Raw genomic sequence first — 27,281 nt, forward strand, 5'->3', positions numbered from 1 at the left:
CAAGGTATCGCAGATAGCACGCTAGGTTCAGCTGTGATTAATAGGGCTCTCTCACCATTGACTTCCCTGGGCTCCAGGAAAATTGTGGCTGCTGATAAACCTCATGTGATAAGAGCTGTGTTATGTAAGGCAGGCAGTTCACTGCATATTATTATGATGGCCTGCTAGTTTGCAAAGTTGAATTGAATTGCTGAGGCCTCTTGTCCCATTGATTTTGCTAGGCTTCTGTAGAGTGAGCAAAACAAATACTTATGGGACCGAAAGCCATGTGCACACGATAGAGATTAAACTGTTTGGCTGCTCATATATATTTGGAGCAACTTCCAGAGTATTATACACACTTTGAAAAGGTTTTTCTAGGTGACTTATTTTTTTTTCTTAGAAATTAAGACATCTAAGTTTCTGGTGGAACATGAAGTTGAAAAATTAAAAATTGTCTAGGAACAGTCTTGGAGCAAAGACAAAAGTGCAGTACTTCTCTTGCAACTTGTGATGCCCCAGTATGTACATGGGAGACTGTTGTCAAGTTGTATATGTGCGTGAGACTTATGGATGAAATGGCAAATAATTTGGGTTACTCAATTTCTAAATGGCAAGAGAGTTAAGTGGTAAAAAACGAAAAAACACCGTGGGTTTGATGGGAGCCTAAACAACATTCCTTCAAGGCATGAGTTGCTTACTGGAAACATTCCAAAGGAAATTTAATTGTGCACACAGGGTATTAAGGGGCATGGAGAAGGCTTTCCTTTGAATTGAAGTCTGTTGGGGAAAAATTGGGGGGGAGCAGTTTCAATTCAAAGCATAACTTCCAGCAAAGCTAAAAATTATCTTTTGTTTATAGAGCAGCATGCAATCTTAAGGACCAGTTAGATAAATGAATTCTGATGTTTATGAGGGTAACAAGTGAAGAGCAGAGCCTTTTATTTTAAAGACAGTTTTTTTCCAGGTAAAGAGGGAAACAAAGCTCTCCTTGACCGCCCTCCTTCAGCAGCTTTTATCTGTGTTCCTTGAATGCGTGACTTAAACCACACTGCAAAGCCTACAGCCCTCACGCTTGACCTTTTTCATGCTTCCATGTCTTTGCTTGAGCTGTTCCCTCCACCTGAAATACTCTCTTACCTAAACGTTAAGACCTAGAACAGAGAGTCATCACCACCTCCCGTCAAAATTGGTACCTTTTCTGAAGTCCACGAGCACCTTGCACATACTTCTTTTATAACCAATTCATTGTTGTTTATCTACCACATGGCCGGTCTCCCAGCACCCCCACAGATTGTGAACTGTGACCATGTGACATTGACCTTTGTACTCCTGCCCTGTCCAAGCAGATCAGAGCCTCTCAGGGAGTGCTGATTCTGTGATTGAATGTATTTGTGCCCAGGGCAGAAACACTAGCTAGGCAAGGGGACAGCCCATCACCCTCCTCTACTTCTTATCTACTCCAAGAATGTAAAACTCTTGAAGTAAAGTCTCTCTGATGAAGAAAGCAGAAGAAGGTTGTGGAACTTAAAATCCTCTAATATAAAATGTTCCTGTGGGAAGATCCAACAGAGAAGAAACTAAACCTAGGGGATTTTCACTGTGAAATCCATGGATTCGCTTTTTTGTTGTTCTCGCCTCTCCCCAGTAATTCCATGTGATGGCGGCGCTTTGCAAGGGTTAATCTACACGTAATGAAGTCTCAGAGAAATCATATACTATACTCTCCTTACAGGGCCCTGGGGTCTTCCTTTTCTAGGCAGCATGGTACAAAACAGTGATAAATAAGCTGATGCTTATCACTGTAGGTAATTCTTTTTTTTTTTCCTTTCCTTACTTTTCCCTCCCTCCCTCTCTCACTCCCTTCCTTCCTTCCTTCTTTTTCTTTACTTTCTGGCCATCCCCAAAGCAAGGGTGCGTTATTGTGAGTGGTTTCTTCATGAAAATCAGGTTTAGAACATACTCTGACATAACTGGAGAATCTCTGGAAACCAGACACATGCAAGATCCAGGTGATAAGTTTTATTTCAAAAGACCTCCAGTGGTCTCTGGCCCGTGTCCATCTGACCTTGGCTTTCTAATAAAAGTAATGGGCAGATGTCCAGATCTAGTCTGCACTTGAGCCCTGATATCAGGAACTCAGTTTTGCCACCTCCAACCATCTAACTGCTGGGCAAGAAAGCATAAAGCACCCCCTGGATTTGCAGCGCAATAGAATAACAGATTTCCAAAGCGACTGGTTCTGATTCTGAGAGAAATAGCCCATCCTCAATAATGGCTTGAAGAGACTAGAGTCTTTCTTGTGTGTGATAAATCTGGGACAGTGACAGCTAGGAGAGTCCTACATAAATGTTGATCAACCTTGAACTTCATCTTCTAGCCTGAACTCAAAAGTATGCAGATTAGCGAGATGTGAAGAATAGGGTCAAAGTAATGAAAAGGAGGGTTTATTTTTTTTCTAAATCTCAGCTTAGAGAATTTGAGTGACTTACGGATGTGCTTAATTCTCATGACTTTTTCTTCTCCTGTTTCAAGATGAGAGTAAAATTAATAGCCGAAGAGAATGAGAATGACATACCAAGATGGAAGAGGATCCAATCCACTGTTGTCCAAATTTCTGGAAATCAGTGGTATTTCCGGGAGCTTTATTGCTAGGTCTGGAGTGCTGAAGGGTACATTGTCCCCATCACAGAGTGTGAGGTAGGGAGGAAGGATTACAGATTCAGAGTCTGAGGCCATGGAACTGCCCATCCCCTCTGCCGCTCATCAGCCGCGTTCTACGAGGTCAACTCACAAGACTGGTGGAGCTCCGTGGCATGGCACGGAGAAAGTGCTTTGAAAACTGAACACAGTAGTATGACATTCAGTTGCTCGTTATCACAACTAATCCTTGAAAACGTTGCTTTATAATTTATGGACGTTTCCACCCGCGCTGATTCCCACTGATGCGATTTTGTTTACTCTCTGTCCATTGGTGGAAAGAAAATGCCTTCTGAAGCCCTAAGTACCTCTCTGCCTGGGAAGGTAGGATGTTTACGGAGAGCAGTGCACTTTGGTTTTGGTTGCTTTGCCTGTCAGTGTGCAAGGTGGTATTTTCTGTTTCCACAATGGAAATGAGAGAGGAAAGCGACGCAAGGAAAGAGCGTTGTGGGGAAGCTCAAGGCTCAGAGTGATTTTCTCTTCTGTTTAAAGTTATTTCCAGAAGATTAGACCTACATGCTTTAAGTCCGAAGAAATGTAAATAATTGGGGGATGATCTGTTTGGAATTATTCATACTGCTTTTCCTACACATTAGTGTGAACAGCTGGGAGTTAATTTTGTTCTTAGCCCTCTTCTGGTATAAATCCTTGTCCAAAGCAGGTCACTGGGGTGAGAAGCAAGCGGTCCTTAACTAACCCTGAGTGTCAGACTCCATGGAAGAATTTCTATTCCTTCCTCTAAAAGAGGATTGCAAGAATAGCTGATAGTGGTAAGTTTAAAGTAGAGTTAAACTTTTGTTCTTAATAAATCTGTTTTGGTTGCAAAAAAAAAAAAAAAAAGAGTAGCTGGTAGTGTTGGAAATTGAAAACTGGAAATGGCAAAATCCAAAAATTCATCATCAGTCATAATAATAGGCAATTTTTTTTGAATTTCTTCTACATGCCAGGTGCAGTACTAGGTACTCACGTGTATCAGCTCATGTAACTTCACCCTTACAACAACCCTGAAAGGTATCTATCATACTTCCCATTTTTCAAATGAATCAACATCAGCTCAGATCGTTGACATAACTTGGACAGCTTTTAAGAGACAGAGCTGGGACTCCAACCCAGATCCGACTTCAGGTCTTAGCTCCCTCCACTCCTCTGTGTGCTGCTTCGCTATTTATTAGCTAGATGAGCCGGATGGATGGATTTACAGAGCTCCAGGCCTCAAGGTCAAATAACCTCTGGCTTCATGTCTCAACTCCGTCACTTATTACTCCAGAGCTCGTAGAAGAGTCTGTTAATCATACTAAGCCTGTTGTTTCATCTGTAAAGTATTGTTAATATTGGGCCTTCAATCCTCATAGGATCGTTGGGGAGACCAAATGACATCATGCATTCTGAGTGCCACACAGATATCTGGGCTTCTTACGGCTCTTGACTGTTGAGTGCTATCGTTTGCAAGGCTTGTTCTTAACGATGTGTTTTTGTTGAAGGTTTTATATTATTCGAAGACATGGACATTTATCAAGTGGTCCAAGCCATGACAGGCAATAAAAGCTTTATTTAATTAGAGCCCAAGTACTTATAAACTCTGTGATCTACATTGCTTTTTACTGTTTTCTTGAACTCCACTTGTGAGAGCAAGACACATCAGTGAGAAAGTAAGTGAATAGCTGGGATTTGCTAAAAATCCAAACAGCTTCTAAGGTATTTCTAGGGTGGCAAGCAGAGGCTGTTAGAGCAGAAAGTCTCCCTGGGGACCACAGACGTCAGGTCGCTTCCCCTATGAGAAGCCTTGAACCCAGGTTCCTGGAGCTCAGCCCTTTCTGTCGCGTCCCCCCATGTTTCTGTGTAGACCTTATCATCTCCTTGATGTCATGTTGAGTGCACACTGGCTTTCAGAGTAAGAGCTCTTCACACCTCCATCCACACGGAAAGGCACACTTCTTTGTTCCTCTGGATGGTGTTTACTTACAGTAAATGGATTCATTTTTAAAAGACTTCCAGCCATTGGACTTCCCTGGTGGCACAGTGGTTGAGAGTCCGCCTGCCAGTGCAGGAGACATGGGTTCGAGCCCTGGTCTGGGAGGATCTCATGTGCCGTGGAGCCACTAAGCCTGTGTGCCACAAGTACTGAGCCTGCACTCTAGAGCCCACAAGCCACAACTACGAGCCCACGTGCCGCAACTACTGAAGCCCACGCGCCTAGAGCCGGTGATCCACAACAAGAGAAGCCACCGCAGTGAGAAGCCCGTGCACCGCAACGAAGAGTAGCCCCCGCTCGCTGCAGCTGGAGAAAGGCCCGCACAGCAACAGAGACCCAACACAGCTAAAAATCAATCAATTAATTAATTAATTTAAAAAATAAATTAAATAAATAAAAGGCTTCCAGCCACAAAGGCTGGAAATAGAAATTTCAGGTTGTTTCAAAATGTTCCCCAAACAACCTCATTCATGGGTTTTTCTTTCTTTTTTTTTTTTTAACTGTTGTTATTTGCCTTCTCGCGTAACGGCAACGTAAGTTCACAGGGAGACCTGAACCATCTAGGACACATAGTGAACTTGAATTAGCCATTCCCTTGAGCCACCTTCAGGCTCTGCAGATTGCCCCAATTCGCCCGAAAACTGCCAATCTCACTGCTAAGTTTTGTCTGCCCGCCAGGGAGGAAGGCATTGTGTAGCAACATGGAAGATTGAAAGCACAGAAAGGGGACTTTTATAGTTACCGTTGAAGGCAAACACAGGAAAATGTTGTGTTTGTGGAGGGTTAGGACTGATCCTAACCTAGTTCCTTACTCTCAGGAGGAGGTAATCGTACTTGGAAGGGGAACAGAGGACATGCCAGGAAGTAAGATGGAGATATCATTTTTCGTGGTCTTTCTTTTCTTAGGATTGTTTCCTCTTGATTGTTTCCTTTCTAGCAGTGGCTCCTTCGGGGGCATCGTGGATACACGAGAACAGAACATTCTAAAGTCCTCCTTTGAAGCGAGGATTAGAATGAACTGCCCTTTAAACACAGCAACAAATTAATCCAGCCCAAATCCCGATGAGAGGGGTCAGTCAAATTCTTCTTACTTCCCAGATGTGGGGCATTTCACACAGAGACACAAGAGAGGGTAAATTACTTGATCAAGGCCACACAGCAAGTTACTGAGTGGCTTGGGAGCAATTACACACAGAGAAAAATCTTAATTATTGGAGACCTAAGATGATAGAGGTGCCATGATATCTGAGGCATCCAGCAGTTCCTCTGCAGCCCGACTGGTTGCCATGAGGTGGGGAGCAACCAGCTTAAAGCCCGGAGTTAGGCAGGAGCAGAATGTAAGATTTATGAGCGCAGGGCCGTGTCTACCTTCCTGTAAACGGCTGCAGGTCCTAAAATGGTGGCCTGGGTCTACTACGCAGGGTTCCCAGAGCAAACCGAGTCTGCGAAGGTAAGCACCAGACGTGCTTTATGATTTCTAGAACCAAAGTTCTTGGACCAGAATGGCTGTGTTAACTGTAACAGTCATGAATGTGGGTCAGAACCTTCAAGATAATTCGAACAAAAAAAATGTTTTTAACCTGATTCACACAGGGCAGAGAAAGTCCAAGTGATAGATTTTTCATTTGGGGCCAGGAAGAATTGGAGGTAATCTCAGAAGTATACCTCTTTGGGCCCAGAGGCCAAAGAGCTCAAAGAAGAGGTATAATGTGAGCTTTAAAATGGATTATAAAGAGCCAAATAGAATACAATTGGGGTCTGAGTAGAAGAGTTGATAACATGTTACTGGATTTCCTGAGATGAGTCATCTGCCCAGTTCAATAGCACCAACATGATGGTTTTAATGTAACGTCTAAAATTGCTAAGCTTTGATATTGTAAGTAGCCCGACCACGTAGTGAGATGCTAAGAGTAACTTGATTTTGCTGCTATCGTTCTAAAGTGGATCCTCTTTATCAAAGTCACAGATACATGGGGCAGTTTCAAAGATAATGTGAAAATTCCGCTTTGCAGTTACTGCTTTATATCATCAACTTTCAATCATTCCAATAGGTCTGGTTATAAGCAGTTGGTTATAAAAGCTTGTCTGAACTTAAGCAACAGATGATTAACTAGAAAGCATAATCTACTGTGATCACCTATAAAATGCACCACCTGAAAAAAAAAATCTGTGTTAAAAGCAGGCAGTCTGTCAGGCTTAATGTTTTTAAATGACACTAAGTCAATTCCCAAACTTATTCTACATGCTACCCTACAGTGAGTCCCCTTATCCTACCATGTGATGACTCCACTCGGAGGATGAATCCACTGGAAATAGACTATGATTTCATACTCTCTCAAGTTAGAAGCTGGAAAATGTCTGTCCATTGAGAAACACAAAGCTCCATTTTTAAAGAATGTCTCCTACGTTGCTCACCCTTATAGTCCCCAGGCAATATCGTGAAATAGAAGTAAAAACACTAGCTAACATTTATTGAGAAATGAATGCTAGTTGCTATGTGCCTGGCACTGTGCTGAATGTACTGACATCTGATACCGAATTGAATCCTCACAAGAGTCCAGGTTTATCTACATGTTTCAGATGAGGACACTGAGGTGACAAGGTGAGGTAACTTGCCAAGGTCACATGCGGATGGGGACAGAACCAAGATTTGAACCCAGGTGGTCTAACTTTTGACCCACATTCTTTTTTCAAAATTTATTTATTGAAGTATAGTTGATTTAAAATGTTGTGTCCATTTCTACTGTACAGCGAAGTGATTTAGTTATACATATATATACATTCTTTTCATATTCTTTTCCATTATGGTTTATCACAGGATATTGAATATAGTTCCCTGTGCTATACAGTAGGACCTTGTTGTTTATCCATTTCATATATAATAGGGTTTTTTAATTAATTATTTTTACTTTTGGCTGCATTGGGTCTTCGTTGCTGCACGCGGGCTTTCTCTAGTTGCGGTCAGTGGGGGCTACTCTTCGTTGCAGTGCGCGGGCTTCTCGTTGCGGTGGCTTCTCTTGTTGCGGAGCACAGGCTCTAGGTGCGCAGGCTTCAGTAGTTGTGGCTCGCCAGCTCTAGAGCACAGGCTCAGTAGTCGTGGTGCACGGGCTTAGTTGCTGTGTGGCATGTGGGATCCTCCCGGACCGGGGCACGAACCCGTGTCCCCTGCATTGACAGGCGGATTCTTAACCACTGCGCCACCAGGGAAGTCCCTATATGTAATAGTTGGCACCTACTAACCCCAAACTCCCAATCCATCCCTCTGCCACCCCCCACTTTGGCAACTGCAAGTCTGTTCTCTATGTCTGTGAGTCTGTTTCTGTTTTGTAGGTAAGTTCATTTGTGTCATATTTTAGATTCCACATATAAATGATATCGTATAATATTTGTCTTTCTCTTTCTGACTTACTTCACTTAGTATGATAATCTCTAGGTCCATCCATGTTGCTGCAATTGGCATTATTGCATTCTTTTGTTTTTTTTATTTTTTGCGGTACGCGGGCCTCTCACTGTTGTGGCCTCTCCCGCCGCGGAGCACAGGCTCCGGACGCGCAGGCTCAGCGGCCATGGCTCACGGGCCCAGCCGCTCCGCGGCATGTGGGATCTTCCCAGACCGGGGCACGAACCCGTGTCCCCTGCATCGGCAGGTGGACTCTCAACCACTGCACCACCAGGGAAGCCCTTCATTCTTTTTTTATGGCTGAGTAGAATTCCATTGTATATATGAACCATATCTTCTTTATCCATTCATCTGTGGACATTTAGGTTGTTTCCGTGTCTTGGATGTTGTAAATAGTGCTGCAGTGAACATTGGGGTGCATTTATCTTTTCAAATTATAGCTTTGTCCGGATATATTCCCAGGAGTGGGATTGCAGGCAACTCTATTTTTAGTTTTTTAAGGAACCTTCATACTGTTTTCCATAGTGGCTGCACCAATTTACATTCCCACCAACAGTGTAGAGGGTTCCCTTTTCTCCACACCCTCTCCAGCATTTGTTATTTGTAGACTTTTTTTTTTGCGGTACGCAGGTCTCTCGCTGTTGTGGCCTCTCCTGTTGCGGAGCACAGGCTCTGGACGCGCAGGCTCAGCGGCCATGGCTCACGGGCCCAGCCACTCTGCGGCATGTGGGATCCTCCTGGACTGGGGCACGAACCCGTGTCCTCTGCATTGGCAGGTGGACTCTCAACCACTGCGCCACCAGGGAAGCCTTGTAGACTTTTTAAGGATGGCCATTCTGACTGGTGTGAGGTGATACCTCGTTGATTTGCATTTCTCTAATAATTGGTGACACTGAGCATTTTTTTCATGTGCCTGTTGGCCATCTGTATGCCTTTAGAGAAATGTCTACTTAGGTCTTCTGCCTATTTTTTGATTGGGTTGTTTTTTTTGTTGTTCTTGAGTTATGTGTTGACCCACATTCTTGTGCTGCCTCCTAACATCTTTCATAGACTTCCTCTGTAAAGCTGTTTTCTTAAGAAAGAGATACTAGTCATTTCGCTGTGAATTTGACAGTATTACCCACCCTACAGATTTTAATCTTAACTGTAATTGTGAAATTGAAAGTTTAGTTTCCAATTCAAGAAAAGTCAGCTGGAGGATTTCAGCTTCTGACTAAGATGGAGTAATAGGGTGGGTTTACCTTCCTTTCTGATGAAACTATTTTTTAAAAGGCAAAACATTTTTATAAATAGAGTAAAAAATTAATTGTATTTGGGGGGAAAAAATCTGTCTGCAAAGCACTGGACACCAGACAACGAAAGACACTGATCCTTAAGAAATGGGAAGCAAATAAGGTAAACTCTGAATTGTCCTGGCTTACTATGTGGAGAGATTTTTCAAGCCATGGCTCAGGGTATGGGGCTAGGAGGAGCCTGGTGGACTCTCTGTGTTGAGGAGACAAAGCTGAGAGCCTAGGAAAACCAAGGTGGCTAGAATTCACATGAGTACTGGAAAGCAGAGAGCCATGTAGAGAAAAAAGTACAGACATCACCAGAAGGTCCCTCTTGAGTATCAGCTGAGTACTGATCAGCTTATGTATATGAGAAAACTACTGGAGGCTGGGGAAGAACCACCTAAGTGGTTTAGAAATAATAGTGCCTGGCATTCACTCTTGGCTGAAAATAGTGCCTTTTCCCATCAGCCAGGCAGAAACCCTCAAGATCCACAGGGCAATGGGTACAGTACCTAAAAAGGTCTTAATGGGAAAAGTAAGCTGTAAGCACAGGGAATATGGCCAATATTCTACAATAACATTAAATGGAATATAATCTATAAAAATATGGAATCACTATGTTGTACACCTGACATTAATTAATATTTTAATAAACTATGCTTCAGTAAAAAATGAAATAAAAAATAAACTAGATTGAGCAAGACCCAACTATATGCTGCCTGCAGACATGCACTGCCTCTATAAAGATATAAATAGGTTAAAAGTAAAAGGGTGAAAAAAGATACACTATGTGTACTGGGTTGAATAGTGTCCTTCCCTCCCCAAATTCATATCCACCCAGAATCTCACAATGAGATCTTACTTGGAAAGAGGATCTTTGCAGATAAAATTAGTAAGATGAGAGCATCCTGGATTAGGGTGGGCCTAATAAGAAGAGAGAAGGAGACACAGAAACACAGACACACACACGGGGAAGAAGGACATGTGACAGCAGAGACAGAGACTGGGATGATGTCGGTGCAAGCCACAGAGTACCAAACATTGTCCACAGCCACCAGAAGCTGGGAAGAGGCAAGAGGTTCTTCCCTAGAGACTGCAGAGGGAACACAGTCCTGCCAACCCCTTGATCTCAGACTTCTGGCCTCCAGAACTGTGAGAGGATAAAATTCTATTGTTTTAAGTCACCTAGTTTCTGGTAATTAGTTATGGAAGCCCTAGGAAATGAGTACAGATTTGGGTACTGGGAAAATGGGGTATTATTGTAACAAATACCTAATAATCTGGAAGTAGCTTTGGAATTGGGTCATGAGTAGAGGGTGGAAGAATTTTGAGGTGCATGACAGAAAAGGCCTAGACTGTCTTGAAGAGATTGTTAGTAGGAATATGGACATTAAAGGTGATTTTGGTAAAGGCTCAGAAGGAAGTGAAGGCATGTAGAGAAAGCTTCTGTCATCTTAGATAATCCATATATCATCATGAACAGATATGGGTAGAAATACAAAAACTCAGGTTCTTCTGGTGAAGTCTCAGAATAAACATGTTATTGGACACTGGACGAGAGACAGTCCTTGTTATGAAGTGGCAGAAAACTTAGCTGAATTGTACTCTAGTGTTTGGTAGAAAGTAGAATTTGTAAGCAATGAAGTTGGTTATTTAGCTGAAGAGACTTCCAACCAAAGTGTGGAAAGTGCGGCCCGATTTCTTCTGTTGCTTATGGTAAAATGAGAGAGGAAAAAGATACATTGAAGAAGGAACTGTTAAGCAAAAAAGAACCAGCATTTGATGATTAGAAAGTTCTCAGCTTGTCTAGAGTGTGCTCTGGAAACAAGGCTAAGGCTGTGGTTGGACACACCTTCACTGACTATGCTAAGTGTGTGACTCATGGATCCAACCAACCATCCCAGCAGAAGCCAGGAATAGAGATGGGGTTATCTAGGAAGTATCTGTAGAGAATCCTCTTGTGTAATGGTTTAGATCCCCATGGCATACTTAGGAGACCAACCAGGTTTTAAAGAATATTATATTAGCAGAAACGCTGACAGCTTGGACTGAAAGGAACAAAGACAGAATGAAATGGAAGAAGGCTGTCAGATGTCTTGGATTCTATAATAGAAAACAGGCTGATAGAGCTACTCAACTAGAAACGTGCTCTGCTCCTCAAGAGTATGGACGAATTCCTCAGACTCCGAGGATGGAACTGCAGACACAGAGGTCAGAGAGGCAGACCCAGAGGAGGGGCCCATGGGGCCTCCATGGGCTCAGAGACAGAGGTTGATGAGATCTCTGCCAGCTCAGAGGCAGGAGCTGCCTCAGTCTTCATGGGCCCAGAAGGTAGATTATTTTCAGGCCCTGAAACCTAATGGAACTTGCCCTGCTCTAATCCAAACTTGTTTAGACCAATAATGACCCTTTATTCCTTTTTTTTTTTTAAATGGAAATGTCTATCTTATGCCTGACCCACAATTGTACTTTGAAAGCAGATAACTTATTTTCTAGTATCATAGGCCTACGTATAGATAGGAATTTTCCCAGGATGGATCACGCACAGAATCTCACCCATACCTAATTTAGATGATTTATATGATATTTGGAACTGTTTTGAAACGATGATATTTAGATGGGATTTTGGATTTAAAGTTAATGTTGGCATGGGTTAAGAATTTGGGGTATGTTGAGATGAGATGAATGTATTTTGCATGCATGGAAGTGTATGGATGTGAATTGGGGGGGTCCAGAGAGCAAACTGTGATGGGTTGAATAGTGTCCCCCCGCCAAAAGCATGTCTACCCAGAACCTCAGAATGTGACTTATTTGGAAATAGGATCTTTGCAGGTGTAAGTAGTTGAGATGAGAGCATACTGGATTAAGGTAGACCCTAAATCCAATATGACTGGTGTCCTTGTAAGAAGAGAGGAGACACAGACACAGACACAAATGGGAAAGATGGACATGTGACAGTAGAGGCAGAGACTGGAGGGATGCAGCTATAAGCCAGGGTCACCAAGGATTGTCGGCAACTACTGGAAGCTAGGAAGAGGCAAGGAGGGTTCTTTGCCAGAGAGTTCAGAGACTGCATGGCCCTGCTGGCATCTTTATTGTGGACTTCCAGCTTCCAGAATTGTGAGAGAATAAATTTCTGGTTTTTTAAGCCCCCCGTTTTCTGGTATTTTGTTACAACACCCCTAAGAAACGAATACACCGTGGTAACACTAATCAAAAGAAAGTTGGAGTGGCTCTATTAATAATGAGGATATTACCAGAGAAAAATAGGGTCATTTGATGATAAAGGGGTCAATTATCAGTTTTTCAAGAGAATATAGAAATCCTAAACTTTTATGCTTCTAATAACAGAGATTCAAAATACAAGAAGCAAAAACATAGAAGAAATAGACAAATCCACAATAGTCAGAGATTTCAGCACTCCTCTCTTAAGAAATGATAAAAACAAGTAAACAAGAAATCAGCAAGAGTTTAAAAGATTTGAACAACACTTGAACCAACTTGGCTTAATTGACATTTATAGAACATTACACCCAACAACAACATTCATATTCTTTTCAAGTGCATATGGAACATTTATAAAATAGACCACACTCTGAGCCAGAAAACAAGTCTCAATGAGTTTAAAAGCATTCAAGTGGTACAAAGTACACACTTTGACAAAATAGAATTGAATTAGAAATCAATAACAGAAAATCTCTAAATATTTGAAATGAAAATAACATACTTATAAATAATCCATTGGTCAAGTAAATCAAATGGAAAATCAGAAAGTATTTTGAACTGGATAAAAATAGAAACACAGCCTATCAATATTTGTGGAATGCCATTAAAGTGGTATTATGAAGACTTTTCAGCACTAAATTCTTATATTAGAAACAAAGCCTCAAATCCATGAATTCAATTTCCACATTAAGAAACTACAAAAAGAAGAGCTAATTAAGCACAAAATATGTAGGATAAAAGAAATAATAAAGATGAGAATGGAATAGAAAATAGAAAAACAACAGAAAAAATTAATGAAACCAAATGCTGGTTCTTTCAGAAGTTAATAAAATTGCTAAGCCTTTAGATAGATGGATTAGGGGAAAAAAGGAAACAATTTACTAATACCAAAAATGAAAGATGTAACATGATTTGAGATTCTACAAATATTTAAAGGAAGAATAATGAATACTATGCGTAAAATGATGCCAGTAAATTCAAAACTTAGATTAGGGATCTACAGACTTTTTCTGGAAAGTGCCAATGAGTAAAAACTTTAGGCTTTGAGGACCTCATATGGTCTCGGTCACATTTTTTTCAATCTTTAAAAATGTGAAAAAAAAAAAATTAGCTTGCAGGCTATGGGCCAACTGCGGACTTAGATGAAATAGACATATTCCTTGAAACACACAAATTATTAAATCTCACTCGAGGAGAAATAAATACAGTGGGCCCCCCATCTCCAGAGATGTGGAACCTGTGGATATGGAGAGCCAGCTGTTCTGTGCCATTTTATATAAGGAACTTGAGCACCCACACATTTTGGCATCTGAAGTGGGGGGTCCTGGAACCAATGCCTCATGGATACCGAGGGACGACTATAGCCTGAATAGCCCTATATCTAATAAGAAATTGAATTTGTAGTTAAAAACTTTCTCACAAAGAAAACTCCAAATCCAGAAGGGCTTACTGGTAAATTCTACCAAATATTTAAGGAAGAAATAGTAAAATCCTACCCAAACTCTCCTAGAAAATTATAAAGGAGGGAATACTTCCCAACACATTCTACAGACTAGCATCACCCTATTGCCAAAAACAGACAAAGACACTACAAGAAAACTACAGATCAGTACCCATTGTGAACGTAGATGTATACATTCTAAACAAACTAGTAGCATATTGAATCCAACCATGTATAAAAAGGAAAATTCATGATAACCACGTGGCTTTTATGTCGGGAATGCAAACTTGTTGCATCATTTGAAAATCAATTGATGTAATTTTCCGTATTAAACTGAAACCATCTAATGCATAAAAGGATTTGACAGAATTCAACATCTATTCCTGGGTAAAAACGTCTCAGCAAACTAGGACTACACAGGAACTGCCTCAATCTGATATGAAAAATTAACTGCTATTATCATACTTCATGGGGAAAGACTTAATGATTTTCGTCTAAGCTCAGGATCAAGACAATGATGTCTGCCTCTCCACTTTTATTCAACATTATACTGGAGATTCTAGCCAGTGCCATCAAAACTGATATAAAAGTGCAATATAAAGGACATCTGTATTGAAAAGGAAGAAGTAAAGCTGTCTATTTAGAAATGATATGGTTGTCTATGTAGAAAATTCTATGGCATTTACATAAACCTACTAGAACTAATGAATAAGCTTAGCAAATTGACAGGATATAAGATCTGTATATGGGACTTCCTTGGTGGCCCAGTGGTTAAGAGTCTGCCTTCCAATGCAGGGGACATGGGTTCAATCCCTGGTTGGGGAACTAAGATCCTACATGCTGCAGCGCAACTAAGTCCCCATGCTGCAACTACTGAGCCCGCATGCCTCAACTAAGACCCGAGGCAGCCAAATAAATAAATAAAAAATAAGATCTGTATATGAAAGTAAGTCATATTTCTGTATACTACCATTTATTTTTTATTGAAGTATAGTTGATTTACAATACTGTGTTTCAGATGTACAGCAAAGTGATTCAGTTATATATATATATGTATTTTTTCCAGATTATTTTCCATTATAGGTTATTATAAGATATTGAGTATTGTTCCCTGTGTTATATAGTAAATCTTTGTTGCTTATCTGTTTTATATATAGTAGTGTGTATTGTTAATCCCATACTTCTAATTTATCCCCCCCCTCCACCGCTTTCTCCCTTGGTAACCATCAGTTTGTTTTCTATGTCTGTGAATCTATTTCTGTTTTATAAATAGATTCATTTGTATTATTTTTCAGATTCCACATATAAGTAATGTCATATAATATTTGTCTTTTTCTGTTGACTTTCTTCACTTAGTATGATATTCTCTAGATCCATCCTATTGCTGCAAATAGCAATATTTCATTCTTTTTAATGGCTGAGTAATATTCTATTGTGTATGTATACCACATCTTCTGTATTCATTCATCTTTGATGGACACTTATGTTGCTTCCATGTCTTGGCTACTGTAAATAGTGCTGTTATGAACATTGGAGTGCATATATCTTTTCAAATTAGAGTTTTTGTCTTTTCTGGATATGTTCCCAGGAGTGGGATTGCTGGATCATATGGTAACTCTATTTTTAGTTTTGTAAAGAACCTCCATACTGTTTTCCATAGTGGCTGCACCAATTTACATTCCCACCAACACTGTAGGAGGGTTCCCTTTTCTCCACACCCTCTCCAGCATTTGTTATTTGTAGACTTTTTTTTTTTTTTTTTTTTGCGGTACGCGGGCCTCTTACTGTTGTGGCCTCTCCACGGAGCCTGTGGAGCACAGGCTCTGGACGCGCAGGCTCAGCGGCCATGGTTCACGGGCCCGGCCACTCCACGGTATGTGGGATCCTCCTGGACCGGGGCACGAACCCGTGTCCTCTGCATCGGCAGGCAGACTCTCAACCACTGCGCCACCAGGGAAGCCCTGTAGACTTTTTAATGATGGCCATTCTGACTGGTGTGAGGTGATACCTCATTGTAGTTTTGATTTGCATTTCTCTAATAATTGGTGACATTGAGCATTTTTTTCATGTGCCTGTTGGCCATCTGTATGCCTTTAGAGAAATGTCTACTTAGGTCTTCTGCACATTTTTTGATTGAGTTTCATGAGCTGTTTGTATATACTACCATTTATGATACCATCAAAAATATCAAGTGCTTTGGAGTAAATCTGACAGAAGAGGTGAAAATCTATACAGTGAAAACCACCAGACATGCAGAGAGAAATTGGAGAAAACCTAAGTAAGTGGAGAGAAGTAATACCAATTCATGTGTCAGAAGACTCAATATTGTTAAGATGTCAGTTCTCTCCAAATGGATCTATGGTTTTAATGCAATACCAATCAAAATGCCAGCAGGCTTTTAAAAATAGAAATCGACTAAAATTCATGTGGAAAGGTGAAGGGCCTACAATAACCAAAATAACTGAAAAAATAAAGAACAAAGTTGGAAGGCTAATACTGCATGGTTTCAAGACTTATTATCAAGCTGCAGTAATCAAAACAGTGTGATATTGACAAAAAGATAGACAGATAAAGGCAACAAAATACACAGCCCAGAAGGAGATCTATACATATATGGACAACTGGTTTTCAACAAAGATGCAAAGACAATTCAGTAAGAAAATGATAGGTTTCTCAATACATGGTACTGGATCAATTAGATATCCACATGCAAAACATTAATAAATAAACTTTAATCCTTGCGTCGTACAAAAAGAATTAACTCAAAATTATCATAGGACTAAATACAAAAAGAATTAACTCAAAATTATCATAGGACTAAATACAAAATAAATCATAGGACTAAATACAAAATACTAAATACAAAACTATAAGTCTTCTAGAAGAAAACATTAGAGAAAAATCTTTGTGACTTTGGATAGGCAAAGATTTCTTAAATACCACTCTAAAAAGAGTGATCTAAAAGTTAGTGATTGCATATATACAATGGAATATTACTCATCCATAAAAAGAAATGAAATTGAGTTATTTGTAGTGAGGTGGATGGACCTAGAGACTGTCATACAGAGTGAAGTAAGTCAGAAAGAGAAAAACAAATACCGTGTGCTAACACATATACATGGAATCAAAAAAAAAAAAATGTTCTATGAACCTAGGGGCAGGACAGGAATAAAAACACAGACATAGAGAATGGACTTGAGGACACGGGGAAGGGGAAGGGGAAGCTGGGATGAAGTGAGAGAGTGGCATGGACATATATACACTACCAAATGTAAAATAGATCGCTAGTGGGAAGCAGCTGCATAGCACAGGGAGATAAGCTCGGTGCTTTGTGACCACCTAGAGGGGTGGGATAGGGAGGGTGGGAGGGAGACGCAAGAGGGAGGAGATATGGGGATATATGTATATGTATAGCTGATTCACTTTGCTATAAAGCAGAAACTAACACACCATTGTAAAAGTCCAATAAAGATGTTAAAAAAATAAAATTTAGTGATTGGACTTTAAAAAAATCCTTCTCTTTGAGAGAAACCATGAAGAGAAAGAAAAGGTAAGTCACAGACTAGGAAAAGACATTTGTAAATTATGGATCTGATAAAGCACCCTGAAAATGCAACAGGAAAACAAATAACTACATTTAAAAAAAATTGGACAGAAGCTTTGAACAGGTACTTCTCCCAAGAAGGTACAAAGATGTCAAATAAGTACAAGAAAAGATGATCAGCAGCATTAGTTTTTAGGGAAAGCCAGATTAAACCTACAATGAACTACCACTATACACCTATTAGAATTTCTAGGCTAAAATTAAAAAGACTAATCATACCAAATCATGGTAGAGGGAACTTCTGGGACTGTCATATACTCTCCTATGCTCCTGGTTGGGTATTTAAAATGAGACAAGTCACCCTAGAAAACCGTATGTCAGTTTCCTAAAAAAATTAGATATACACCTACCATATGATACAGCTATTCCACTGCTAGATGTTTACCCGGAGAAAGGAAATCATACAATGTCCGTATTAAGATGTGTACATGAATGTTTTTAGCAGCTTTATCTGTGATAGTCAAAAGATGGAAACAACCCACGTGTCCATCAAGAAAAGAATGGTTAAACAAACCGTGGCACATTCAGGGTATCGTGCTCAGCAATAAAGAAGGAGTTATTGATACAGGCTACAACACATCTGAATCGCAAAATGATTACGCTGAGTAAAAGAAGCCAGACTAAAAAAAGTAATACTGTATGATTCTATTTATAGAAACTTCTAGGAAATGCAAACTAATGTGGAGTGATAGAGAGCAGATCAGCGGTTACTTGGAGATGGAGGGAGGGATGGGAGGAAGGAATTACAGTGGGGCAGAAGGAAACTCCTGGGGTGGATGGGTATGCTCACTGTCTTGATTGTGGGAACAGTTTCATGGGTACGTACCTGTGTCTACTGTTAACCAAATCCCACACTTTAAGTATACTCAATTTATTGTGCATAATTATACGTTAGTAAAGCAGAGATGAACTCTTCCTAAAGAAAGGAAAGGAAAGGGAAGGAAGGTAGGGAGGGAGGAAGGAAGGAAGGAAGGAAGGAGAGAGGGAAGGAGGGAAATTTCAGCTCTCAGGGAAGCAGTCTGGGAGGCCAGGTTACTGAGAGGAAAGAATTTCCTTGAAGCTCCCCAGTGTTTCCCAATCTGAGTAAGACTGGCCCTGATTTGGCACATGAGCTACCAGACATGTTCCACTGGGATGTTTGTTCAGATGGTTCCAATAACATTTACTTTCTGCAACTTGTCTGTGATATCTGTGGAACATCAGGGTCGCACCTGTCCAGCCTCTTAGAAATAGCTAAAAACTTTCTTCTCCCAGATGTTAGATGAAAAAGTGAAGGACTCCACGTAGAACCCAGGCCACAGCTGTCATCTCGGACTTATTTTTTCTATTAACAGAAATCTCTCCTCACTTCCTACTTAACCCTTACCGCAGAGAATTCTGTTCATTACAGAACTTTCCAATAAGCAAGCCCGATTTAGGAAGATGCCAAGTTATAAGGCAAGCGAGAGACGGATCATATTCTTTACCCAGCGTCCCCAAAGGGCTCCTTTAAATAGGAAAGCTTTCGGAGGACTTATAAAATTGATTTAATACATGCAAAATTGGCTTTGCATGCATTTCACGAATCTCTCTACATGCTCTTAAGCCAGCCTGACCGAGTGAAAGTAGTTTTTGCATAAGCAGCCTTTTCTGTGGATGTGCCCCTCTGGTCCTACGTGCCCCACCGCATCACCCCAGGCACCCCCTGGCGGCCGGTGATGATGGCGACCTGGACCCGAGGCGCCGAACTGCGCCTGCGTGCTGCCGAGCCGCGCGCATGGGGGCCTTGGGGACCTTCCTGGTGCCCCTAGCGGACCGGAGTCCCGCTGTTGGTAGGCGACCTGGGCTCCTTGTCTCCCTTCTCCGGGCGGGTAGATCGCCAGGCCCGTGCACGCCCGACGCCATGAGCGACCCGCTGGCGCTGAGGCAGGACCTGGCCCAGAGGCAAGCGGGTAAGTGTTCCCTGTTGGCCCAGCGGGCGGGCGTCGCGAGTGGAATCACGTGCAGAGCCTGGTGCGCGCCCGCTCTCCCATCTCAGACCGACCCTGCACCCTCGCTCGCACGAGAGCTGCTGCCCAGGAAAGGACCCTCCACCCTCGAGACCCTCGGGTTGGCTGCACGGCCCTTAAAAAGAAAAAAGAAAAAAGTTCTGTGTGTAGAAGTTCTATGCCCACCTCTCCTTTTTCTGCAGAGGTCGCCACTTTTCCGCCTCCTGTGCGTCCTCCCAGGCCTATTTCTAGGCCTTTCCGTTCTCAAACGGACCCATGGAACATCTTGTTCTGTTTGTTTTTAAAATCAGCAGCGTTAAAACCCAACGTATTTTCCTGCAGCTTATTCTTTTTATCCTTCAATATACATTGGAATTCTATCCATTTTAGAACTTACACGGCTTCCTGGTTCTTTCTAAAGGCTCCATAGTCGGTCCACAGTGTGGATACAGCAGTTATTCCATTGCCTTATTTGTGGGCGTTTGCATTATTTGGGTAGCACACAGCGCTATGATGAATTTCCAAGGCCTTATTGTGCATTGGGCGGGGGGCGGTGGATGCCCAGAAGTAGTTTAACCTTCAGCCTTAGACCTGACCCTGAGAAGTACCGCTTGACCCTCTTATTTACTCTCAAAACCTCCAGTGCATTCAGATCTTTTCCACAGAAAGTATCTGTGTCTAGAACCAGTAAGATAAAAGTTGATCTATTAGTAAAGTTGGGGAGTGAAACTTTTTTTCCTAGATCCCCGTTTCTCTCACTTTGGCCATTAGATTGCTATAGAGATCCACCCAGATTATCATCCTATTTTTGGTGTCTTTTGACCATGATTAGCCATGTGTTGTTTTGTGTTCTTGTCTTAAATCATTTATTATAGGGTTGGACAGGCCTGGGTTCAAATTTACTTGACTTCTCTGAGCCTCAGTTTCCTTCTGAAAAATGGATATAATGATAACTAACAGTTGTGGAGAATAGAAGGGGGAATTTATGTCAAGTGCTAAGTGTTCAAACTATGGTAAGAACGTGGTCATTGCTGGCTGTTGTGGAATAAATGATAAACTCTGAAGTGTTAGTTGCATCTAAATCTCTCTCAGTATTTTGAATACTGAGGGGATTTTTAACAAGAGCCATGTCTCAGTGTATTAGCATCTTTGATGCTAATAGTGTGTCTCAAGGATGTGATTGCTATCTATTTACCTCCACACAACTACACATGCCCTATTTAGGCTTATGTTAATTGCCTTTAAGTTGGTCTAAGTTTGGTAAGCTGTCAAGATAATCTCAAGGTGGTAAAGGACCTTAAAAGATCTGTTCCAACTCTCCGCTCCTGATTCCCAGGGACACAGACTTTGTCTAACAATTTATTTCCCAGGACAGCTAATTCAACCAGATAAGTGGTGAAAATATCCTTAATTTCCAGCATGGTATTACCTAATTTTCTTCTAGCGTCAAAGTCATTCAGGTGATTAATTTTCCATTATTCCCTACATAAATGGGAAGGAACTGCATCCTCATTGATTCAATGTATTCAATTTATTGAGCACTTTATAAGAGCTACTCTCCATTCTGGGTGCTGGTGATAGAGATGGACAGGAGCCTGTCAGACTTTACAGTCCAGTGGGGGAGGCAGTGATAAAGTGTGTTTGAGTTGGAGTCTAGATTTATGAAAAGGTAGCATTTCACTGATAGTAATTAGTCACTGATTCTGTTTGGCTAATATTGACCTTGTGCCTCACGATTTACTAAACCAAGAGACACATTTGTCACAATCCAGGGACTTCTTAGTTTTGGCACTGCATAGTTGAGGCACTGTGTAAATATGCCATAAATAAACAAAGAGACAGTGTTCTGTCATATAGAACTAGTGAACGTATCTTTCTAACATAAGCAACTTTTTTTTTCCAAAAATCCTGAGCAAGAAAACAGACTCTACAAAGCTAGCATTTCTTTTTTTTTTTTTTTTTAATTAAAGGACACACACACACACACAACTAGAAGGGAAAATTGTTTTCTAGCTTGGAGCAGGCCCTAGAGCTTTAAATCCTAAAACCTTCCATTTATACCAATAATACATATACAGCTATATGGGGTGAAAAAGGTTAATGATGGAATTTTTTAAAAAGTATGTTCCATTGACTATAAATGGCAGCTCTGACAGTTAAAATGAAAATTGTTCCAGAAGAAACTTTAGTCAGACTAATTATTTGAGACGTTATAAGGATGTATAATTATATTCTTCACCTTGTAAAAAAAAGTTTTATTACACATGTACTTTTAAAGAACAAGTAGAGAAATAAAAGCTGTAATTGTTCTTAATTGTAGCTAACTGTAATTGCACTCGATTGCAATATGCTGAATATCACCAATGGCTAAAGAAATCCTGGCATACAGACAGTGCACCCACATTCATGAGATGAGGTATAGATTTATGAATATTCTCTTATCTATAATTTAGCTCTTTTACTGTTGATTCCTTTTCTGTTGGTTTTATTTTATTTTATTAGTGATTGTAGAGATATAATTGTCATCTGTGAATGTGTTGAAGGTTGGAGATTTCAAAATCCCCATCGCCACAAAAAGCATATTGGCAATTGTTAAAGGAGAGATTTGGACATGACCCACCATGATTGAATACACAGATTTGAATTTCCAGAGGTAGTGATGAATACCACATTTAATTGACCCAGCAGGGTCCTCGAAGCGACCTGGAAGATGTGAGGGATCTAAAACAGCCTTAACTACACCCCTCTGTGGATAGCTCTCAGAGTCGTGTTATTTCAAACGGGTACATTTAAGAAGGGTGAACACGTCCTGTGAATGGGAGAATTTTCCTCCCACTCCTCCCTTTGTGCTCAGAACTCAGATGGAGTTCTGTGCTTCTGCCCAGACCTCCCTGCTTGCCTTTATAGTCAGAAGGGCCGGGCAGGAGTCCCTGAGTTGACTGTTTGATCACAAACTCTTGAACCTCTTAGAGCCTCACTTTACTTGTCTGCAAAATGAGGAGTAGTAGCACCAACCTGTTCCTCATCCAAGACTGTATCAGGGCAGGTTGAAAAACAAAATGAATACACCCTTGGACACTACTGGAGAGAAAAGTGAGTTCTTTAGCTTCAGGAGAGAGAGGCATTTTATTATGTACCTACTATGGCCACTGTTCTGAGAAGTAAAAAAATAGAAAACCAACAAAAAGCCAAGATTCCCCCAAATCACATCAAAACAACCCTTAGTACTTTTCAGTGTCCGTGGATGGCTGCTGTGAGCCTTCCACCCTATAACCAGAGTAAGCTTTGACAGAATTTCTGGTATATTTTTTTAATTAAAAAATTACTTATTCTAATTTAATTAAAAACTTTAAAATTACTAATTAAAAAAATTTTTTAATGCCTTGGCCTTAGACCCATTCCTGACAGCAGGTTGGAGGCCAGGTCCACATAGAAGCACCCTCTGAGGTGCTGGCCTTTTGGACACTCTGAACCCCAAACAGAAGCGTATCTATCTGGTCCTTACTCGGGCTGTTGGGTGGAAACAAACAAGGCCAAGAGGCCTGAGCTGCAGCTTCTGTTCCTCAAAGCCCGATAGCCCCCAGTGCCTGGCAGGGCTTGCGGGGCCTGTCTGTAAAGGGGAGGAGGAAGTAATTGGACTCCTCGCCAGTGTCCAGCCAGGGGTCCAAGAGCTGGTGTAACCCATCTCTCCACCTGTTTTCAGTACGTTGCTCCATCCGCCATGGAGTTTGACTATGGCGGCTTCCTTCTCCTCCTTCTCCCTCCCTCCCCCCATCCTCCCTGTGTCTTTGGTCCTCTGCTGCCCTCCCCCAGCCCAGAACCCATTCTGGGCAAGCCCACAGTGTCCTCCTGCAATCTCTCACATCTGCCTCTGACTGGGCAGTGGCTTTTGTATTTTAGATTCTTGGAAAGGACAGCATCTGTGAGACAAAATATCCTTCCTCTTGCTAAGGTCTGTTTCATCAGGCAGGACTTTGGTGTCATTATACCGATGAAGTCGCTCTGGATTTGTTTTCCCAAAAACCTCGCAGAAGGGAATCATCGTGGAATAGGGGCGGATACAATCTCATCCTGCTCTTGACACGTAGGCACACCTGTTTGTGAGAGTTCGTTGCGATAGCTTCCTCACTGGATGGTCAGCCTTGTGAGGGAGGGGTCCATGTTTATTCATTTCACACTTCATCCCCAGCACATAGAAACTGGCACATAGTAGGAACTGTGGAAGTATTTGTTGAACAAATTAATAAATAAATGCTAATGATAAATGCTAATGAACTCAATGCCCATACATGTCAATGGATGGATTAGGCCATTAGTCAAACATTACAGTGCAGGCTGGTATTTGCAAATCCCTCTTTGATCCAGAAATTATCAGGAGTGGGGATGATTTTCTCTCATTAATAGGACTTATTGGTGATATTATGTCTCTGGGAGCTAAGAGAGAAAAATTAGGCATTTTGTGCACAATGGGCCTCCTCTTAAACTGATTTATCAAAGGAAAAAACTTATTTTCAATTAATAATGTGGGGGGCATATTTTCCCTTAAGAAGCTCACTTACGAACTCCAGTACAGCTTCGGGCCCAATGATGAAGCAATATTAAATGCAGAGGTCTTGTGGTAACCTGACACCCTCTTCCCCTGGTAGAAGCTGAATGTTTGAAGTATGGCTGATTCAGGTTCTCACTGGATCATAACATTTAACCGTGGTGGATTCACAGAGCAGAAAGAGTCTGATGATTAAGAGGTAAACCTGTGAGTGTGGAGACATAATTCTCCTTTTCCTAATTCCACCAGCAAAGTCCAGGACAGGCCTCTTCTTCTCAGGTGCATTCCTGAGCTAAGTGTCAAGATGACATTTTTGAAAGAAGAGAAGACAAAAGCGCTTTACACCATCTCCCAATGACAGAAGGGATGGCGGTGCTGTTTGAACAGTGGCCCAACTCACGGGTGACAGTTGGAGCGCCACGGTATCTGTGGCAGATTTGATTAAGAGAAACATTGGGTGATTGCGTTCTCTAGGCCCCCTGAGCACAAGAACACAGCCAGAGGCACACATTTGTGGCTGTTTTATATGAAGAGTACTAAGATAATCTGAGGAAATCTGGAGCCAAATCCAATCTTAGCAAGGACTCTACATAGGACTGGCCTATTCAGAAAGAGGCTGGATGTATCGGTGATTAGATGAAGTCAATCTTCGTGCGGCAAGTCTTCTGACAACCCACATGGCATGCGTGCCTGCTGCCAGGTGCTAGTTCCCCATAACCACCCCCCCGTATGACCCTGTTTCCTGAGGATTCGGTGGACAGAAGTCCCATCTCCCCATAGTGCCTGCCCTCAGCCCGAGCTAAATACCAAAGTGATATAAAGAGAAACTCTACTTGGTGGACTTAATTTTTTAAAACTCAGGCATGGGAGGTTTAACCCCTGGGAGCGCAGGCTCGGCAGAAGGAGCTTGGAGTGGTACCTCTCATGAAGTCGGTCTGCAGGCGGGACCACTTCTGTGGATGCTGCCGGCTGACATTTCATTCATTTCCACGCCGGAGTGGATTTGAGAGGCTGGCCGGCCTCTCTAGTGATGTGAAGTGTCTCTTGTCGAAACCTGCAGTTTTCTAAGTGACTGGCTGAGTTTCCGTAAGGGTCTCGTCTCCCCTTTTAGTTTCTCAGTATTTGGAATGTACAGGTCCATACTGTCTATCATTTTTTTAAAACCACAGCATCGGGCTTCCCTGGTGGCACAGTGGTTGAGAGTCCGCCTGCCGATGCAGGGGACACGGGTTTGTGCCCTGGTCCGGGAGGATCCCACATGCTGTGGAGCGGCTGGGCCCTTGAGCCATGGCCGCTGAGCCTGTGCGTCCAGAGCCTGTGCTCCACAATGGGAGAGGCCACAACAGTGAGAGGTCCGCGTACTGAAAAAAAAAAAAAAAAAAAAAAAAAAACCACACCATCATCTTGTATTGCCTGCTCCATGCACTGAGTACCAGTGAATATTCGTCGAAAAGAAGAATGAAATGCAGTAGTGCAAAGGAAAGAAAGGGACTTAAGAAGGGAAGGTGGGGATAGAAGTGGTTGTGTTTCATGCCTTCACATATTCCTCAGAGAGCCCTCTCTATAGAAATAGCCCCCACTATAGAAATAATAGCCCCCCTACAACTCCTACCTTGTTAGGTACCACCTCCTACCTTGACTCATTAGGTACCACCTCCTACCTTGACTCATTCTTCTTCGTGACATATGCTATGTAAGATAGTGATAAATATTCATTTGCTCATTTGTTTTTTGTCTGTCTCCCCCTTCCAGATTGTAAAGTTTCCAACGGTGGGGCCATTTTTTGTGGCTGTTCTCTGTTCCAGTGCAGAATCCAGAACAAATGAACGGATGTGGAATATAGATATATCAGATCTGGCAGATACTGAGCAGCAGTGTAGCATAGGGACCACAGCATGGGCTTTGGGGCCAGAATGCCTGGTTCACATCCTGGCTCTGTCTGTCACTAGCTGTGTGGCCTTGGGAAGCTGTTTAACATTTTTCTGTCTCATTTTCCTCATCTCTGTTGTAGTTGAATCATAGTAATGACTTCATTAGGCTTTTAGAAGGGTTAAGTGAGTGAATGCATGTAAATGGCCTAGAATAGTGGCTGGTATTAAATAAGTGACCAATTAATGTGAGCTGTGGGGGGGGGGTGTGTGTGTAGATTTCACCATGTGAGAGTAATTGCTTGGGTTTACACACACACACACACACACACACACACACACAAAGATATTTTTAATCATGGGAGTGAAAATTGAGGAAGGATAAAAATGGAAGAGAAGAAACGAAGGACCAAACAAAAGAGAAATTCAGAGAAAGGATTGGAAAGAAAGAAGCTGGGGCAGGGGGAAGGAGCAGTGTCTTTGGGCTTTCTTGACCCAAAGAAACGAGAGAAGTAACGTTAATCTCTAAGGTGTTTTAAATTTCCCAGACCTAAGGTTTACCATATAGGAAAAAAGTTAACTGTTCTAAAATGATATATGAATATTTAATGATGTCTTGAAGCTAATCTTTTTATCTATGTATTATTTGGAAATAGATGCAACTTTAAAGACCCACAATTTGGCCCAAGCACCGGGTGACCAAAAAAAAAAAAAAAGAAAAAAGAAAAAAGAAAAAAATGAAAAGAGAAGAAAAAGAACAAAACTTGCTTGATTGTGACACTTTCACCCTTAATTGAAGTAAAGAAAACCTCACTCCTCCTACAGTCAGAACATTAAATCATTTATTTGTAGGACAGGCAATAAAAAAAAAGGTATTTTAACATTTTTTTTAAAAGTCTGTACTTTTAGAAGAATTGGAGGTACCATTGGAGACAGACATTCCAGGTCTTAAAAATATTTATCATGCTGACACACAATTAACAGGGGGGCTCTCATGTCCTGTTTTATAGTTGTCAGCTAATTTTGGAAACTGGCAAGCTGCACAGAAATAGATAGCTCTTGCTTCAACACATCCTAAAAAAAGAACTATTTGCATAGCTCAGGAGTGGGATGGGATAGGAGAGCATGAGGAAGAGCGCTTTCAGACAGCTAAGAAAAGTTGGCATCATTCTGTGTGCCCTGGCAAATGTTCTACACATTCAAAATTAAAGTTTTTAAGGAATGCTAAATAATCTACGAAAACTGTGTAATACACGCGGGACACTTGTCTGCTTTTGAAAAGTACTTGTCTCTTCTGGTGTTTGT

The 27,281-nt window shown here is 41.5% G+C and overlaps 1 protein-coding gene across 2 annotated transcripts in view; it reads left to right on the top strand.

Moving 5' to 3' along the window:
- CELF2 (CUGBP Elav-like family member 2) overlaps window positions 1-27,281 on the top strand; it is a 525,704-nt gene that overhangs the window by 95,494 nt on the left and 402,929 nt on the right. The window contains exon 1 of one of the 2 annotated variants that reach the window (XM_073801536.1): window positions 26,662-26,848. The exons of the other annotated variant lie outside the window; for it this stretch is intronic. The gene's annotated coding sequence lies outside the window, so the exon portion shown is untranslated. Of the gene's footprint in view, window positions 1-26,661; window positions 26,849-27,281 lie in introns of those variants that run through there. 2 annotated transcript variants of the gene reach the window in all.

The sequence above is a fragment of the Tursiops truncatus genome, chromosome 2 (assembly GCF_011762595.2).
Source record: "Tursiops truncatus isolate mTurTru1 chromosome 2, mTurTru1.mat.Y, whole genome shotgun sequence".
Classification (NCBI taxonomy): Eukaryota; Metazoa; Chordata; class Mammalia; order Artiodactyla; family Delphinidae; genus Tursiops; species Tursiops truncatus.